Genomic DNA, 17,322 nt, shown 5'->3' on the forward strand with positions numbered 1-17,322 from the left:
ACTTTAATTTGACTTACTCCTAACTAAGCATATATATACCTATTCTTTTGATGTCCAAATATCTCCCAAGGAGGACTGATGACATTAGAAGCATATTTGCCACCAAAATAAATAAATAAATAACGTGAAAGTATTAGTGTGAGTGTGATCAATATTCTTCCCAACTAGAGATTCCCAGAGTTTAACTAGAGTTAAATCTAAAGAGCATAGATTTTTTTTTTTTTTTTTTTGTAAAGTCTTAGCTTTTCCTTCCAATGAAATCACATGCTTTTTGCCTCATGAATTTCCAATACTTCATCCCCCGCCCCAGCAGGCAGTAAAGTCCAACCTTTTCATTCAGGGTTAAGGTTGGCCTGAGCCCTCCTGAACTTTCGAGCCCTGGCTCTTGTATCCTGCACACCTAGCCAGATGTTGGGGGGGTCACCCTGAGCTAACTGACCTCCGTGCTCTTTTACGCCAATTCCCTCCACCGTAAATGACCTTCTTCACTTTCGATCATCAAAATGTGAAGACTTGCAAAAAGTCACTGCCAAGGCATTTCTGATTTTTTGACTATGCCCAATGCTGCTTGGTCCACAGTGAGTTACTTTCACAGGCACGTTTCTGTAACATTCCCGCTGTACTTCCCACATGAGAAATGCTGCCCTCCAGTTTGTGTTCAACTTACTGGGTGAAAAGCCCATCTGCATACAAGCTCCTTGCGACTGTGTGACTCCCTGTCTCCACGGCCAGCGCCTAACACTGCTTCAAGCCTGAAGTGTTGTACAACTTTTTTTGGTGTGAACTAAAATCACCAATAAAAATGATATTGAAATGATTGAGCTTGTTCAACTAGTCAGAGAACAGCTCGGTCAATTAGGTTTTACATTGGCCAGAATTAGTCTCAGCTGCTGTGTGAATGATTATTTTTAAATGTAAACTATGGGATTCTGGACCTTCATTCTGTCCTAGTTCTTATGACAGAATAGTCTCTTTATTCTGCTCCCATTCCCTGAACTACAGCTTTAATGCATTGATAAATCCTTTGCAGGGTGTTTTGTGTGTAGCTGGTAGCCTTGGAGTTACAGGAAAAATTCTAGGAATATTCACCAGGTGGCGCCAGAGCCACATTACAAAGCGCCTCTGAGGCCTCCTCCCAAAAACGGGGTGTTTGTCCTCCAGCACCAGGTGGGTTTGCTTCCCCCCTAGATCTTCCATCCAGGATTGTCCCGGAAATGATCTTGATGCTATCCGTTCGTCGTTACAGCAGACCTGCTCAACTTCAGCAGGCAGAAGGAGGATTGTCTTTCACCAGCTGCAGGAGCCTGTTCCCACTACAGTGAGATAATGATTTCGGTTTTTCAAGCCAAGAAGTATTTATTGAAAGCCAGATATGTGTTTCGTTCTATTATCTCTTGATTTAAAATCTAGCATTTTGCTGCTGTAAGGGAACTTAGAGTTCTTCTATCTATCACTATCTCCAGCTCCATTTAATAGGGAGAGATACTGAGGCTTAGAGAGGAAAGGTTACCCGACTAATACCATTCAAAGTGTTTGTAGCAGCAACTGTATTTAAGACCAGACTTCCCAGCTACAAACCACCTCCTTCATGCTCAATGGTGCTCCAAGGCAGCTGGACTATAGCATCTCGAGCATATAGATGTGGCCCCATTCTTCAAGTCTTGGCATAGCAAAATGCCTTTTTAGGTTCTCTAAGAGATGTGCAATTGATTGATGAGTAAACTGACTTTATTTTTTTAATTCTGATTTAAAGGGTAATTATTTGACCCAGAAATGCAAAGATTTTCTTTTCTTTGGGAATATTATGAATTTTTAATTCAGCCCAGTATTTTCGATAAAATTTAAGAAAATGAAACTTCCAAGAGATTGAATAAGAATCTCTTGGAAATCATATTTAAGTGCTCATTTGTGTCTTTAGCAAGTCATGGGTATGCTGAATACCAGAAATGTTCATAGGAGGTTTAATTCTTACAACACTGAAACTGGTTTTAATGACATGCTAAAGCATAGTTACTGTGAAGACTCACTCATGTTTTCACAAGCTATGTAGAAAGTGCCTTTTACATGGCAGGCACTGTTCCAGCTCTGGGGGTTCAGCAGAGAACAGAAAAGATAGAGGCCCCAGAATTCACAAACTTATATGCTGATAGCAGTAGACCTACAATAACCCCCCCAAAAAAAAATAAAAATAAATAAAACACCATAGTATGTGGGAAAGTGATCGGGGCTGCGGAGGAGGAACAGAGGCGGGAAGGACAGGAAGCACTTAAAGGAAAAGGCTGCACGGCTATAAAGGATATGTGCAGGAAGGGCATTGCAGACAGAAGGAACAGCCAGTGCAAAGAACTGGAGACAGCAATATGCCTGATGTATTGGAGAAGGGCAAGGAAGCCAGTGTTTCTGGAAGGGCATGAGCAAGAAAGAAAATGCCAGCAGTAAAGAGAAGGCCCAAGACTATTATAGCAGTTTTTTGTTTTGGTTTGGTTTTTGTGTTGTTGGGTTTTTTCTTGTTTGTTTTGTTTTTTGTGTGTGGTTGTTGTTATTGTTTGTTTGGTTTGGTTTGGTTTTGCATAGCCAAAGAAGAGAGACACTGACTTTAGTCTCTGCAACAGGTTCAATTCTTATGAAATAATACATGGTTTTCCTTTTGCCAATGTAGAAAGTACATAAAATGTCCAAGCTGCTAATTGAGCTTCAGGACTTGGTAACAGGGGAAAACTGTCATCTCAGAACAAGTAAGGATTGATTAATATCAAAATAATTTCCATCTCAGACTGGAAATTCTACCTATCTATTGGAGCTGACAAGCAAGATTGATCACCTAAACTGAGTTAATCATAACAAATGAAAATGTTGAGGCACCTATAATTAATTACTACCCAAATGAGATTCCCATCTTTGCTAGAGATAACCCCTGAATATATCAGGTCATCCATCTTTCAGTTTCTTCTATTAGAGTCATAATTTCATTTCCCTGATGGTTCCTCTGAACCCACCACGTGACTATGCAGGCAATGTGTGTGTGTTTCCCTTCAGTTTTTAATATAATTATATGCAAGAAATATGCAACTAAAGAAAATGTTGAGTTCTAGGAAAATGAAGGTCATTCTCTACTTAAAAACTGGATGAAGGACATTCTCTACTTAAAAACTGGTGAAATGACTTTGAAATTCATGATTTCTTTTGCACATTCTATCTTTCTGATCTTTCTCCCAAACACTGTGAATTGGATGTTTTCGTTATCATTATTATTATTCATACCTTACATGTGACATATGGTGGTCAAAGTGTTTTAAAAACTTCTCAGTCCTCTTCACCCCCGTCAAACTGCAATCTGTTTTTAACTTGCTTAATGTCTCAGTGTCTAGCTTGGTCTCATTCACTATTTTAAACCCAGAAATAAGTTCTGTGCTAGTCATATAATGGCAAGATAAATGTTTGTTGGATTGAACTGACTTGATCTCCACGGAAATCAATTATGGGGAGATCTGCACTAGCACCCCAGCTTTACCACCGACTCTGTGTCCCTAAGCAACTTCTCTGGTCCTGTTTCCACATGTGTAAGACAGAAATTTCAATCTTGTTGTACATAACTTCATTTTCTTAAGTGCTGGCCTTCATAACAATACAGTAGAATAAGAATCATTGCTGCCATTTTTACAGATGAAATATGGAGTTGTCTGGGGCATATATTATAATAACTAGAGGTTCGGCAGTTTAAATTCCTCCACATGCCTTTGTATTTATTCACACAAATAGAATCAAACTGAGATTTCCAATACTGAACAAATTGTTGCACCTTGCTTAGAAAAAAAATCTGTACTTGAATGCTACCTCCCTGAACCCAACCCTTCTGGACATTTTCTTGATTCATTAAGGACTTGGATTACATAGACATTCAATATTTAATTGCATCGCTATCAAACATGTATCTAACAAAATAATATATAAGGTTGTTTAGGTTTCTAACTGTGTAATTATACTGTTCTGTGTATGTAGAGTTTATAAAACTGTTCACATGTTACAGTAGCTGAGTTCATCAAAGCTCTGGAATTGACAGCTGGTTTCCATGTATGGGTACTTGATCAAGTTCTTTTGCTGCCTTCCTCATACATTTCTTAAGAGCTTTGAATGATCAATGTTTGCAGTTTATAGCACAGTAGCAATGAGAAGTAAGTGCTTATCAAATGTCAGTGTAGTTTTCAATATCATCATGTTTGTCATCAATGTATTTTTTCTTCCTAAGAGCCTGGTGGAGTCTTCAGAGCAGGTCTGATTGTCCTACTTGTATAGAGAAGAGAAACTGAGGCTCAGAAGAGACACATGGCTGAGTTTAACCGGACTGCAACAAGAATTTTGCCTTTCTGCTTTCTGGTACAGTGGTCTTTCCTTTGCCATCATGCCTCAGCATATCCATGTTAGTAAATTCTCCCAGTTGGGAAAAAGCTTGGCAGCAATAAAAGTTAATGTGATGAATCATTTAGATGGACAGATTGGAAAAATGTTGTTCCTTTTGCATGTGATGTTCTTGCCAGAAATCAAGTAGGTGGAGTTTTTGAAGCATAATCAGTTAGATAAGCATGGTGGTTTTAAATAATCAAGTGTGGAGCCATACCAGTTATGTTTAATTTATAACAAAATCAGACAATTCAGGCATGATGTTGAACTCGTTGAGCTTGGCTCACTACTACATTTCTCTCACCAAAAGCAGTGACTATAAAGAGTTACAAATACCATGACCTTGTATCATAAAGCATAAATTATTCCAGGAAGTTTTCCATTTAAGTCACCTTCTCAAAATCTTAGGAGAAAACTACCAATATTCAGTTCAAACCCCAGAGGCTTAAGGAAAAAAATTAAATGTTGAAATAGCAAGTAAGTGGTAGTATCCTCACTATATGCACAGTTGCATCTGCTCGGGGGTTAGTCTTTCTTTAGCTCCTGTCTACAACTCACACCAGTCTCCATAAAAGAAATAAGGTTTCACTGATATCTTCTAGCCTAATGAGATAAAAATCCTGGTGATCTCTGCAAGAAAATAACACTAAGATAAACTAGTATCTGCTACTGATAAATATTTAACAGATGTGGTCCAAATCCCTCTGCCAGCTGGAGGAAGGAAAAAAGTTCTATTTTACAGCTTGGATATAATTATTGGCCACATTTCTCCAAGCAAAGACAGTGACATTGGCTCACTCCCCAGGAGAATTTTCTTCTGATCTTGGCACTAGGATTTGCTTTTCTTTAACAGATTGCAGCAATATACCCTTCACTTGACCCAGTTTATTCATTCAAAAGATACCTGGAGCCAAAACCATGTATGAGAAATAGAAAAGGAAGAGGCAGGCACAAGCTGTGTTTATATACCCACCAAAGGACTACGGCAAAACACATATATTCTAGTCAGCACTGAGTGCACCTGTCTGTGTGTCAACAGTAGACCAGCTTGGTGTGGCATGACCACATGACCCAGCTGATTCACTCCAGAGTTAGAGGAACTTTTCCCAGACCCTGAAAATCACCTTTTTAGACAACTTCGCAAACAGCCATCCTTGTTCCCAGTATCATGCCCCTTGTCACTGCTAAACAGACCGGTTGCAAAGAATTTTCCTAAACATCACCACTAAGGCTCCTTCCAGTAATGACTCTGGTCCATCATTGGAATTACTGGACAGCTGTTTCATAACATGAGCAAGGATGTTTTAACCATGTTTCTTGACCTGGCCATTTGGATTCCAAGGATGTTTTGGTCCAAGAATAAATTCCAGAGCTTAGGTAGGTTACATACCACAACTATATTCATTTCCTACTTCTATTCTTTCCCTGTGCAATCCTTTTCCTAGCACTGTAACTGAAAGAATTTCTCTAAAACATTAATGTGATCATACTATGTCTCTGCTGAAAAGCCATCAATCACTATCTACCTATTACCGACAAAAACATGACATTCTGATGCCACTTGATCTGCTCTTTCTCATCAACAACTCTTCTCCTTATGTAATTTCTCCCCTGGTGACCAACCACATCTTGCATGTGCTATACATTCATTTATGCTTTTTCACTTGCTCAAGGCCCCCAGAATTATTTTCAAGTATTATTTTTCCCAACACAAAGCATCAGTCGATACCTGTATTAAGTCTGAAGCATCTCAGAAGCATTTATTGACAACCCAGTCCTCTACTCTCCTCTGCCTCCAAACACACAGCACATACATTTTGTCCCAAACATTTGTAGGCCATCATTGTCTTTTGCCTGGCATTTCTTTACTAATTAATATATATTTTTATTCATGTGTATATATTTATCTCACCAATATTTGGGAGCAGAGCCTATGTGTTCTTTTAGTTATACAGGTTGTTGGGTGATATGGCTGTGAACCTGATATGCTATAGATTATAAGGGGAGGTGGAATCTATCACACTTCCTCTTCCTCTGTCACTGGGTGTCTGTCTCAAAGCTCACCGAAGAAGACAGGAAAACTTGTCAGATGGGGAAGGACGTGTCAAGAGCAGGCACACAGATTTACTCTTCAGCTAGAAGCTCCAATTCCTAGATGATCTGAATCCAACTCAGAGTGCTTGCACCTATTTCCTGCCACACAGCTAGAGCTGGTGAGTCTGATTTAAGTAATTTTACGGGAAGACAAGACTTAGATAAGAATAAGTAGTCGAGTAGACAGATATTTCCCCCATGGAATCTGCCTTGTTCAGGAACAAGTTTAATCAGTTACTGACTTATAGTAAGAATGTGAATATGATAATTTTATTAAAAGTTTTTATCAATAATTTCATGGTAATTTAAGCATTGATGAAAATGTGTTGTATATGGTCATGTACTGGCTTTGTTTTCTTTTTGTTTATTCTATCGACTTTTACGAAGCACTTACACTGTGCATGAAGACACATGGGGTAGAACACTATCCCTGCTGTTGAGGAATCCCCTGTAACCATTTCAGTGACAGAACAGCTGAAGCTCAGCGTGGTCAAGCGACCGGCCACTGGCCAGACCTGACTGTCATGGTCTTCAGTTAAGGTCCTCTGATTCCCATCACAGTCTCTTTCCGCTCCTTATGCTGTTTCATGGCCCATGTTCAGGGAGTGACTCTGCTCTGCCTGGATTTCTGAAATCTTGTACGGATAGCTGGTGAGCTTAGAATAAAGATGCAACATGAGGAGGTACGCCCTGTTTCCCATATGACTTCCAGGAGACCAGTAGAGCAGTCTTCCCGAGTCAGGAAGGAGCACTGTGCCTAAAGCAGCTTCCCAGGGAGAGCAGTGACGTTCCTGGTCTCAGAGAGTATCTGAACCCCATCACCCCCACCAGTTTACATTTCAAAATGCTTCTTTCCACTGGCTCGCAGTACTCAGTAAGACCTCACAGTTTCCCTGGGCTGTGGTCCAATTTGATTACCTCCTTTTTCCATGCTTGGAAGCTGCTATGCAATCATGTTTTTAACCTCTGCAAAGCCAGGACATATGTGACAGCAAAAGCAATGTTAGTACTTGAGGACATTTTCTCCTTTTAGATTTTGAGGATTTATTTCATGTTTATAAAAAGAGCAGAAAACTCTGTCACTTTCTGTTGGCATTATACTGGTCATCTCAGAGCTCTCATTAACTCTTTTCCTACCCCCAGCAGAAACTAGAGAATTCTGAGGAAAACACACTTTCACTTCATGGAAACATCTCAGCCACTCTTTCCAGCGTTGCTTTTCCTTCCATCCTAACTATCTTGTTTTGATCTTAAATATCTTCAGAATCTGACTTTTGAAATTTATTTTTATATCTCTTTCCAGCCACTTTTGATTAATCCCTCGATAGGGTAAGCAACATGATTTTCCTTTTTTTTAAAAAAAAAGCTCCAGCTCTGGCTGGAGTGCAGTGGTGAGATCTCCACTTCTCAGGTTCAAGCGATTCCCTCGCCTCAGCCTCCTGAGTAGCTGGGATTACAGGCACCTGCCGCCGTGCCCAGCTAATTTTTTTTTTTTTTTGTATTTTTAATAAAGACAGGGTTTTACTATGTTGGGGCCAGGCTGGTCTCAAACTCCTCACCTCGTGATCTGCCTGCCTCGGCCTCCCAAAGTGCTGCGATTACAGGTGTGAGCCACTTCACCCAGCCGATTTTAATTTTTAAAAATTCTTTAATAGTTCTAAAACACCCTGAGTCCTGCAGTCTTCAGCCTTCGCATGAATTTCCTCACCACCATGACAGGCAAGGCCCCAAAGCTTCCCAGCTGAATTTGACCCAGTATGTTCCTTTCTAAGAGGACAGGTTAGACAGGCACAGAGGAGAATAATGAGCTGTGTCATACTAAAAGACTTACTGAAAAGTTCTAATTATTTTTCTTCAATAGACTAAACATTTTAGTTTGTTTTTGATAAATGTGGTAGAGGTCGCCTAGATGTTCCATAAACATGTTTCCTCTTGTTCCAAAAGCCACTGCTAGATATTTCCCAGCCTCTCTTGAAATTACATATGACCACATGTAACTTATCTAACCAATGAAAATGTAGATAAAAGTAATGTGGACTACCTGTAGGCCTGTGTTATAAAAGCTTTCTACAAACAGACCCCCAGTCTCTCTCCTTTGCCCACAGGCAGATTCATAGGACTTTATTATACTGGGGAATGGTAGAAAACATAAATAATAGATACCTTGGGCCGGGAGCGGTGGCTCACGCCTTTAATCCCAGCACTTTGGGAGGCTGAGGTGGGCAGATCACAAGGTCAAGAGATCGAGACCATCCTGGCTAACACGGTGAAACCCCAGTCTCTACTAAAAATACAAAAATTAGCTGGGCGAGGCAGCGTGTGCTTGTAGTCCCAGCTGCTGGGTGGCTGAGGCAGGAGAATGGCGTGAACCCGGGAGGCGGAAGTTGCAGTGAGCCAAGATCGTGCCACTGGACTCCAGCCTGGGCGATAGAGCTGGACTCTGTCTCAAAAAAAATAAATAAATAATAATAATAGATACCTTGGTAGGTCTTTAGTTTACTATTAGAAAGCCATCACTTATTGGACTTTAGGTGGCTGAAAAATAAACTGATCATGTTAAGCTTCTGAGGTTTGGGGGTTTGTTTCAGCAGCATATGTTACCCTCAACTATTATACAGATAGACACCTTGGCCTTGGCTTAGTGATTGGTTTGTGGGTGGCAAGTGTGTGTGTGTGTGTGTATATCTACATATACATATACATATACATATATATATATATCTGCAGTCTTCTGGCCAAACATATATATACATGTGTATATTTATTTATATGTTTAAAGGCTGCCTGAGATATATATATGTGTATTTTATATATATACCTATATATAATATATATTGTATATATATATGGCATATGTATTATATATATGGCATATATATTATATATATATGGCAAGGAGACTGGCAATATTTGTTTTGCTATGACAAACATTGGTAAGTAATTGCCTTTAATTTGGACTACTTGATTTCTGTAAATCCCAGGGAAAGTAGTTGGAAAAAGTCACAGTGACTGACTGTCAAATTCTATTGACTTTATTTGGCACAGTATTACAAAAAAAGAGGAGTTCAGGCAAGTATTGCCTGACTTTCAAGTAGATATCCAAGACAACTGGAAAAAATCCAAAGGTCCAGAGTCCTACAGCATTGAAAATGCAGGCTGCTACCAGACTCCAAATAGCAACACATAAGATTGAAAGAGATTTTTAGTGACTGGAGTCCAGTAAGTCTTTGCAGTTGAACTAAATAACTCCAATCGGAGGCAGCCTTTAATGCACACAATGGCCTTCCCAACTCTCATTTCAGATAGCATTGAGGTGGCCACCATTAAGTTTGGAAGAAGAATAGGAAGAGGTCGAAAAGCAAAGAAATGAGAATTATGTCCAAGGAAGGACTTTGGGGTTGTAAGGACATAGAACTGCCTGGAAGAACATCTGGAACAGAGGTTGATATAGTTTGAATATTTGTCCCTACCCAAATCTTATGTTGAATTATAATCCCCAGTGCTGGAGGTGGGGCCTGGTGGGAGGCATTTGGATCATGAGGGTGGATATATAATATGTATATCATGTATAGTATATTGAATATTTGTTCAGTAGTCATTTCTATTTGTTTTTGTTTCATTTTGACAGAGCATGGGGAACTAGTGACACTAATATTTCCAAAGAAACCAGTCTCAGCTACATTTGGGGGAATCATATATAAAAGGAAACTGAGAATCAACATTATGTGGGAAATAAATTTGCTGTCAGTAAAAGATAAAAATAATTATAATCAGAAATTAACTGTTATTGGAATAACACATGTAGGCCAACTTCTTATCACTGTTTTCAAGGAGTAAAGGAAGCTGCCTTTTCCTTGGTTATACAAAGTCAAGGAAACACACACACACACACACACACACACACACACATTCTGGTGACCAATATGTCCTTCTTGTTGGAAGTCTTCAGAATTTAGATCATGAATGGTGCCCACTTGTAAAAACTCAAGAGTATCATATGGCAGTGGCTTAGTACTTGGAATTTTCCATTAGAGTTAGTTACTGTCTAAGCATTATTAGAGTTTTGTGAAATAGTTTGTCAACAATTAACTCTTTAGTCATTCCTGAAATGTACACTGGTATAATATTCATGAGGTTGAAATTAGAAAGACCACTACAATGATGAAAATGACTATTACAATGAATATAATGACAATGAATGTATTACAATGAATATATTACAACGACTATAATGACAACTGTGATCACTTCTACAACTACTATTATTACAATTACTAATGCTAGTATAATATTGATAATAATGATAAGGTTTATGTTATTAATAATGATAACAACAGTTAGGTATTATGTTTTTCCCTGCACATCCATTAACTTATGTATTCCTCATAAAGCCTTTGTAAGCAATAGTATGACTTTTGTTGTAACGAAGAATATAAACTCCATAAAAACAGAGACCTTACTATTGGTGTATCTCTAGTGTCTAGATACTAATTGATTTAAAATATTTCCTCAATGAATATTTTTTCTTTTCATTTCTTGCTGGAAAATTATTATTATTATTATCATTATTATTATTAATTATCTTGAGATGGAGTCTTGCTCTGTCGCCAGGATGGAGTGCAGTGGCACGATCTCAGCTCACTGTAACCTCCACTTCCCAGGTTCAAGTGATTCTCCTGCCTCAACCTCCCCAGTAGCTGGGACTACAGGTGCGTGCTGCCACCCCCAGCTAATTTTTGTATTTTTAGTAGAGATGGGGGATTTCACCATGTTGGCCAGGATGGTCTCGATCCCTTTGACCACATGATCTGCCCACCTCGGCCTCCCAAGGAAAACTAAATTTTCTCAATAATAAAATAAGTTGGGAAGAGGAAAAAGAAGATGGGCTAAAAAGAGGCAGAGGAGGAGTAGCAAGGAGAAGTAGAGAAGGAAAAAGAGTAGAAGGAGGAAGAAATAGGCTAATATTTGAGCTTTTGGCATTTCCCATGTAACGTGCCAAGACTCACACATTCTCTCATTTTATCCTCACAACTACCAGATGTGGTACGGATGTTTTATTAACTCCATTTTCATACTTAAAAAACTGGTTCTTAAAGACTTTGACTAAATTGCTGAAGATCACACAGCTTTGAATGTTCTTTTTCTGATTTAGCTTCCTGGGCACAAAGATTAAAAGCTCTCTTTGGTTATAGTAACAACTTCTGATCTTCTAGAGAAGTTATTTTGGCTAAATTTCCTCTGAATTTCCCTTTCTACAACTTGCTTATTTCCAATTTTCATATGCCTTAATAATTTAAGTTGTTTTATATGTTTCTTGGAAAAATCAAGACTATCTATTTTAAATAAATAAATTCATAAAATAAATCAATAATCTAAGACCAAATATTATAAACAAATAAAATAATAATAAAAGAATCCAATAATAATCTGCAGATTCTACATTAAAAGTAAATCAAATGTAGAGCGTGAGTTTTACTTTCTTGATTTTTTTCTGAATATGTATCTTCAGGGACTTATTTCTCAGTAAGTTTAAGTATAAAACCCAGAATTTCAAGCTCCCTTACAAAGAAAATGCTGATAATTTCCAGGGAAGCCTAGCCATCCTCTGAATTCACCTGACTGCCCAGCCACCATCCAGCCTTCTGCTGAAGCACTTCTTTCCCACATGTGTTTATGAACCTGTATTTCTCTCAGTTCTGAGGTACATCCTGAGACTCACATGTGTTCTACTTAATTCTACTACATGGCAAGAGATCATTATTTTTGGTTCTTTCCTCTCAAAGTATTAAAACAACCACACTTCAATCTGGGTAGAGTTTTGGGCTGCATTCTATTTTGAGACATACACTGTCAATAAAAGCTTTTAAGAGTAACTGGTAATTATGTATCACATATAGTAGCAAAATTTAATTCGTTTGAGCAAAATACCTAATTGTCTCTTTTTTATATATTTCTCTTTATGTAATATAATTGTTATAATTAAATTTCTACTATACACATACAAATGATTTTAATTATACAAAAATCATATCTTTTCATAATAAATACAATTAAACATTCAGTGTAGAAGTATATGATGAAATATCATGTTTTATAAATCAGAGACCATAAGATCTTTATGTGTTAATGTTTTATGATTCCTGAAAGCCTAAAACAGTTGAGCTAATATAGATCTACAGTAAGTGATTCCCAATGTGTTTGTATAGAACAAAACCTTTTTGTTCTTTAAAGTCATTTCACTTTTAAGTCTTTGGACACCATGACAGTTTGCCTGATGAAGAATAATAAGCAGTCATATAAACTAAAAAGATCAATTCTGCACCTACCATTTCCTTAGCATGTTTAGGACAATGAAGATACATGGTATCTGCTGTGTATGCATGTATGTGACTTTGTCATTGTTTTGCTGTTGTACTCATCAATTTCTCTCATCAAATATTTACATGGCCCAAATCTGATATGGCTTGTATGCTCACATTATCATGCTGGTATTAGGAACTGGGTCTCCCTCTACATTTTGTTATGACACCTGTATCCCAGTCATAATGTTCTGTCTACCATTTCACCAATAAGCCTGAACTACCTCAGTGTCTTTGTTAAAAGTTTATTTTTTTATTCCCAAGGATCAATTTAAATATTGTGCCTCCCAGTGAGCTTTCTTGGATATTTCTAATCATAAATAACCTGTCCACTTCCAATAACTCTATGACAATATGTTTATGTGTATCTACTTATGACATTATCTTCACTAACCTGTTAGTGTAATAAATTCTAACCAAGATAGTGGAAAAAAAGGTATATACCTTTTTTTTTTTTCCAAGTCTGTGCTAGTCACCAGAAGAGGTGACTAGCACAGATTTGGGGGACCAAAGAAAGCATAAAGAATAATTTATGTCCAAACTAACAAAGGAAGAATGAGAAGAAATTAGTTGGGTATCAAAGGCATGGGCAAGATAGCACCCAAGCAAATGGGATAGCCTTAGGAAGACACAGAGGCATGAAAATGTTACGTAGCTGACTATGTGAATCCTCCATCAATGTCCCCTAAGTCCTTACAATTTCCATGGCCTGAAACACTTTTTCAAGCATCCAAGCCTGTATCTTTCTCCCTGGAGACTATCTCTGGTTGCTGGAATCTGTTCCGCCTGTGTGCAAATGGCTGGAAATACCAAGAAACTAATCCCCCTCCCAGGATTTAGTGTATGGGTATCCTGGCTCTCTTGCCTCTGAGACTGGACAACTCAAATGCATGTGTTCTACACTGGACCCCAGAGCTCCACAGTTAGGTTAAGCTTTCAAAACCAACAGTGGTAACATGTTCACTAATCCATCCATTACTGACTGCTTTCCTTCTTTGTCTCATTTTCCTATTAACTTACTGGTGATTCCTGACATCAGCTCCCTATTAAAATGTATGTGTGATGGTCTGAATGTTTTTGTCCCTCAAAATGTATATACTAAAACCTCAATCCCCAAGATCTTGGTATTAGAAGGTGAAGATTTGGGCAAATAACCATTCCCCTTATTGAGATTAATGTCCTTATAAAAGAGGCTTCAGATAGCTCCCTTGTCCATTCTATCTACCATGTGAGGACACAGTGAGAAGTCGCTGTGTATTTTTAACCACAAAATGGGCCACCACCAGACAACAAATCTGCTGGTGTATTGATGTTGGACTTCCCAGCTCCCAGAACTGTGACAAATAAAGTTCTATTGTTTATAAGCTAAACAGTTCATGGTAATTTGTTTTAAGAAACTGGATGAACCAAGACAACATGCGAGTAAATCTTTGTCTCAAGGTCTGCTTTTGGAAAAACTCAAACTAAGACACTATGCCATAACTGATGAACTGAAAGAAGTTCAGATTGGTTGAAACATGGAAAAAATGGAATAAAAATGAGGAGCATGCATATAGAAAGGTAACAACCAGTGTGTGCAAGAGCTCTGAATAGAGTACATGTTATATAATTGATCTGAAAGGCATTTGGATATCAATGGTTTACTAAAAAAGAGGGGTACAGTTAAACAGTACATTTGTGTTAAAAAAAGCATTATTCTGGCCACAAGAAAAAAAATCAGTTTGTGTGGAGGCAGCAGGGGCAAAACTGAAGGAATGGTGATAATCCTGGAGGTTTTAAAATGACCAAGGTTCGAATTAGTAATAATAGCCTGAACTTTGATAGTGGAAAAGTGAATGGGGAAAATGAGGTGTTTTGATAGAGATTTAGTTAAGGTACATAAATGGCACTGATAAAACTGAGTGACTTGATCAAATGTAAAGAGCAAGAAATGGACATCCACTGTGCTTATAGAATGGTGACTATAGCTAACAATATCGTATCGTACCCTTGAAGTTTCCTACGTGGGTAGATCCTAAGTGTTCTCATCACCAAAAGGTAACTGTGTGAGATTCTGGTTATGCTAATTAGCTTGATTGTGATGATTATTTCACGATGTATACATATATCAAAACATCACTTTGTACACCTTAAATAGGTACACTTTTTGTCAATTATACCTCAACAAAGTTAAGGAAAATTAAAACAAGAAAGAGGGTTAAATCAAATAAAATTTCTTGGGAGCTGGTTTAGGGAACTGGATCGAAGGTGATGGCATTTTTTGAAGTATGAAACAAAAGAGGAGAAGCAGGTTACTCAAAACTTTAACCAAACTGAAGAAAATGCTTTGTTTGAGACATAATGAATATGATGTCCTAATTGGATTTATGAACAGATTAGAAATAAATAGATATATATATAGGCATAGCTCAAAATTGTGGATTTGGGCCCAGACCACTATATAAAGTGATGATTGCAAGCAAGTAAGTCACAGAAATTTCTGTTTTGGTTTCCCAGTATATATAGAATTTACGTTTATGCTATACGGTACTCTTCTGTGTGCAATAGCATTAGGTCTGAAAATAACTCACACATTTTAATTTAAAAATACTTTATTGCTAAAAATGCCTGTAATCATCTGAGATTTCAGACAGTGGTAGTCTTGTTGCTGGTGGACGGTCTTGCCTTGATGTTAATGGCTGCTGACTTATTACCGTGATGGTTGTTGAAGGTCAGGGCAGCTGTGGCAAATGCTTAAAATAAAACAATAAAGTTTCCTGCATCAATTGACTCTTCTTTTCATGAAAGATTTCTATGTAATATGCAGTTCTGTCTAACAGCATTGTATCCATGGTAAAATTTCTTTCAAAAGTAGAATAAAGCCTCTCTAAACCTGCCATTGCTGGACCCACTAAGTTTATGTAATATTCGAAATCCTTTTTTGTCATTTCATAATTTTCACAGCATCTTCACCAGGAGTAGATTTTACCTCAAGAAACCACTTTCTTTGCTCATCTATAAAAAGAAAATCCTTCATCTATTTACGTTTCCTCAGGAAATTGCAGCAATTCAGTGAAATCTTCAGGCTCCACTTCAAATTCTAGTTCTCTTGCTATTTATACATCTGCAGTGACTTCCACCACTGAAAACTTGAACGCCTCAAAGTCGTCCATGAGGTTTGAAATAAACTTCTTCCAAACTCCTGTTGATATTGATATTTTGACCCCCATCATCCCCATTAATCACAAATGTACCTAATGGCTTCTAGAATGGTGAATCCTTTCCAGAAGGTTTTCAATTTACTTTTCCCATTTTCATCACAGAAAACACTATCTATTGTAGCTAAAGCACAATGAATATATTTCCTAAATAATAAGACTAGAAAGTTGAAATGTCTTGTTAATCTATGGGCTACAGAATGGATGTTGTGTTAACAGGCATGAAAACAATATTCATCTCCTTATCCATCTCCATCAGGGTTCTTGGGTGACTAGGTGCTTTGTAAATAAGCAGGAATATTTTTGAAAAACTTTTTTAGTAGTAGGTCTCAACAGTGGTCTTAAAATACTGAGCAAATAATGTTATAAACAAATGTGCTGTCATCCAGACTTTGTTGTTCTATTTATAGAGCACAGGCAGAAGAGAGTTGGCATAATTCTTAAGGGCAGTAGAATTTTTTGTATGGTAAATGAGCACGGCCTTCAACTTAAAGTCATCAGCTACATTAGCTCCTAACAAGAGAGTCAGCCTGTCCTTTGGGACTCTGAAGCCAGGCATTGACATTTTCTCTCTAGCTATGAAAGTCCTAGATGGCATATTTATACAACAGAAGGCTGTTTCATCTACACCGACAATCTGTTGTTTAGTGTAGCCACCTTCATCAATGATCTTAGCTACATCTTCTGGATAACTTGCTGCAGCTTCTACATTAGCGCTTGCTACTTCACCTTGCACTCTTACGTTATGAAGATGATTTCTTTCCTTAAACATCATGAACCAGCTTCTGCTAGCTTCCAACTTTTCTTCTGCAGCTGCCTCACCTCTCTCAGCCTTCATGGAATTGAAAATAATTAGGGTCTTTCTGTGGATTCGGCTTTGACTTAAGGGAATGTTGTGGCTGCTTTAATATTCCATCCACTAAAACGTTTGTCCTATCAGCGATAAGGCTGTTTGGCTTTCTTTTCATTTGTGTAGATAACACTTTTATTTTCCTTCAAAAACTTTTCCTATGCATTCACAACTTGGCTAATGGTTTGGCACAAAAGGCCTAGCTTTTGACTTATTTGAGCATTTAACATGCCTACCTCACCAAGCTTAATCATTTCTAGCTTTTGATTTAAAGTGAGAGATTTTTGGCTCTTCCTTTCACTTAAACATTTAAAGGCCATTGCAGGGTTATTAATTGGCCTAATATCAATATTGTTGTGTCTCAGGGAATAGGGAGGCCAAAGGAGAGGGAGAGAGATGGGAAACAGCTGGTCAATGGAGCAGT

The 17,322-nt window shown here is 37.9% G+C and overlaps 1 long non-coding RNA gene across 1 annotated transcript in view; it reads left to right on the forward strand.

Annotated features, from left to right (window-relative positions):
* Positions 1 to 1,175: 1,175 nt before the first annotated feature.
* LOC129467844 (uncharacterized) overlaps positions 1,176 to 17,322 on the forward strand; it is a 40,952-nt gene continuing 24,805 nt past the window's right edge. The window contains exons 1-4 of the long non-coding RNA XR_008652491.2: positions 1,176 to 1,318; positions 4,247 to 4,374; positions 5,591 to 5,775; positions 6,458 to 6,611. This is a non-coding gene — a long non-coding RNA (uncharacterized lncRNA). The remainder of the gene's footprint in view (positions 1,319 to 4,246; positions 4,375 to 5,590; positions 5,776 to 6,457; positions 6,612 to 17,322) is intronic.

The sequence above is a fragment of the Symphalangus syndactylus genome, chromosome 18, assembly GCF_028878055.3.
Source record: "Symphalangus syndactylus isolate Jambi chromosome 18, NHGRI_mSymSyn1-v2.1_pri, whole genome shotgun sequence".
Taxonomy (NCBI): domain Eukaryota; kingdom Metazoa; phylum Chordata; class Mammalia; order Primates; family Hylobatidae; genus Symphalangus; species Symphalangus syndactylus.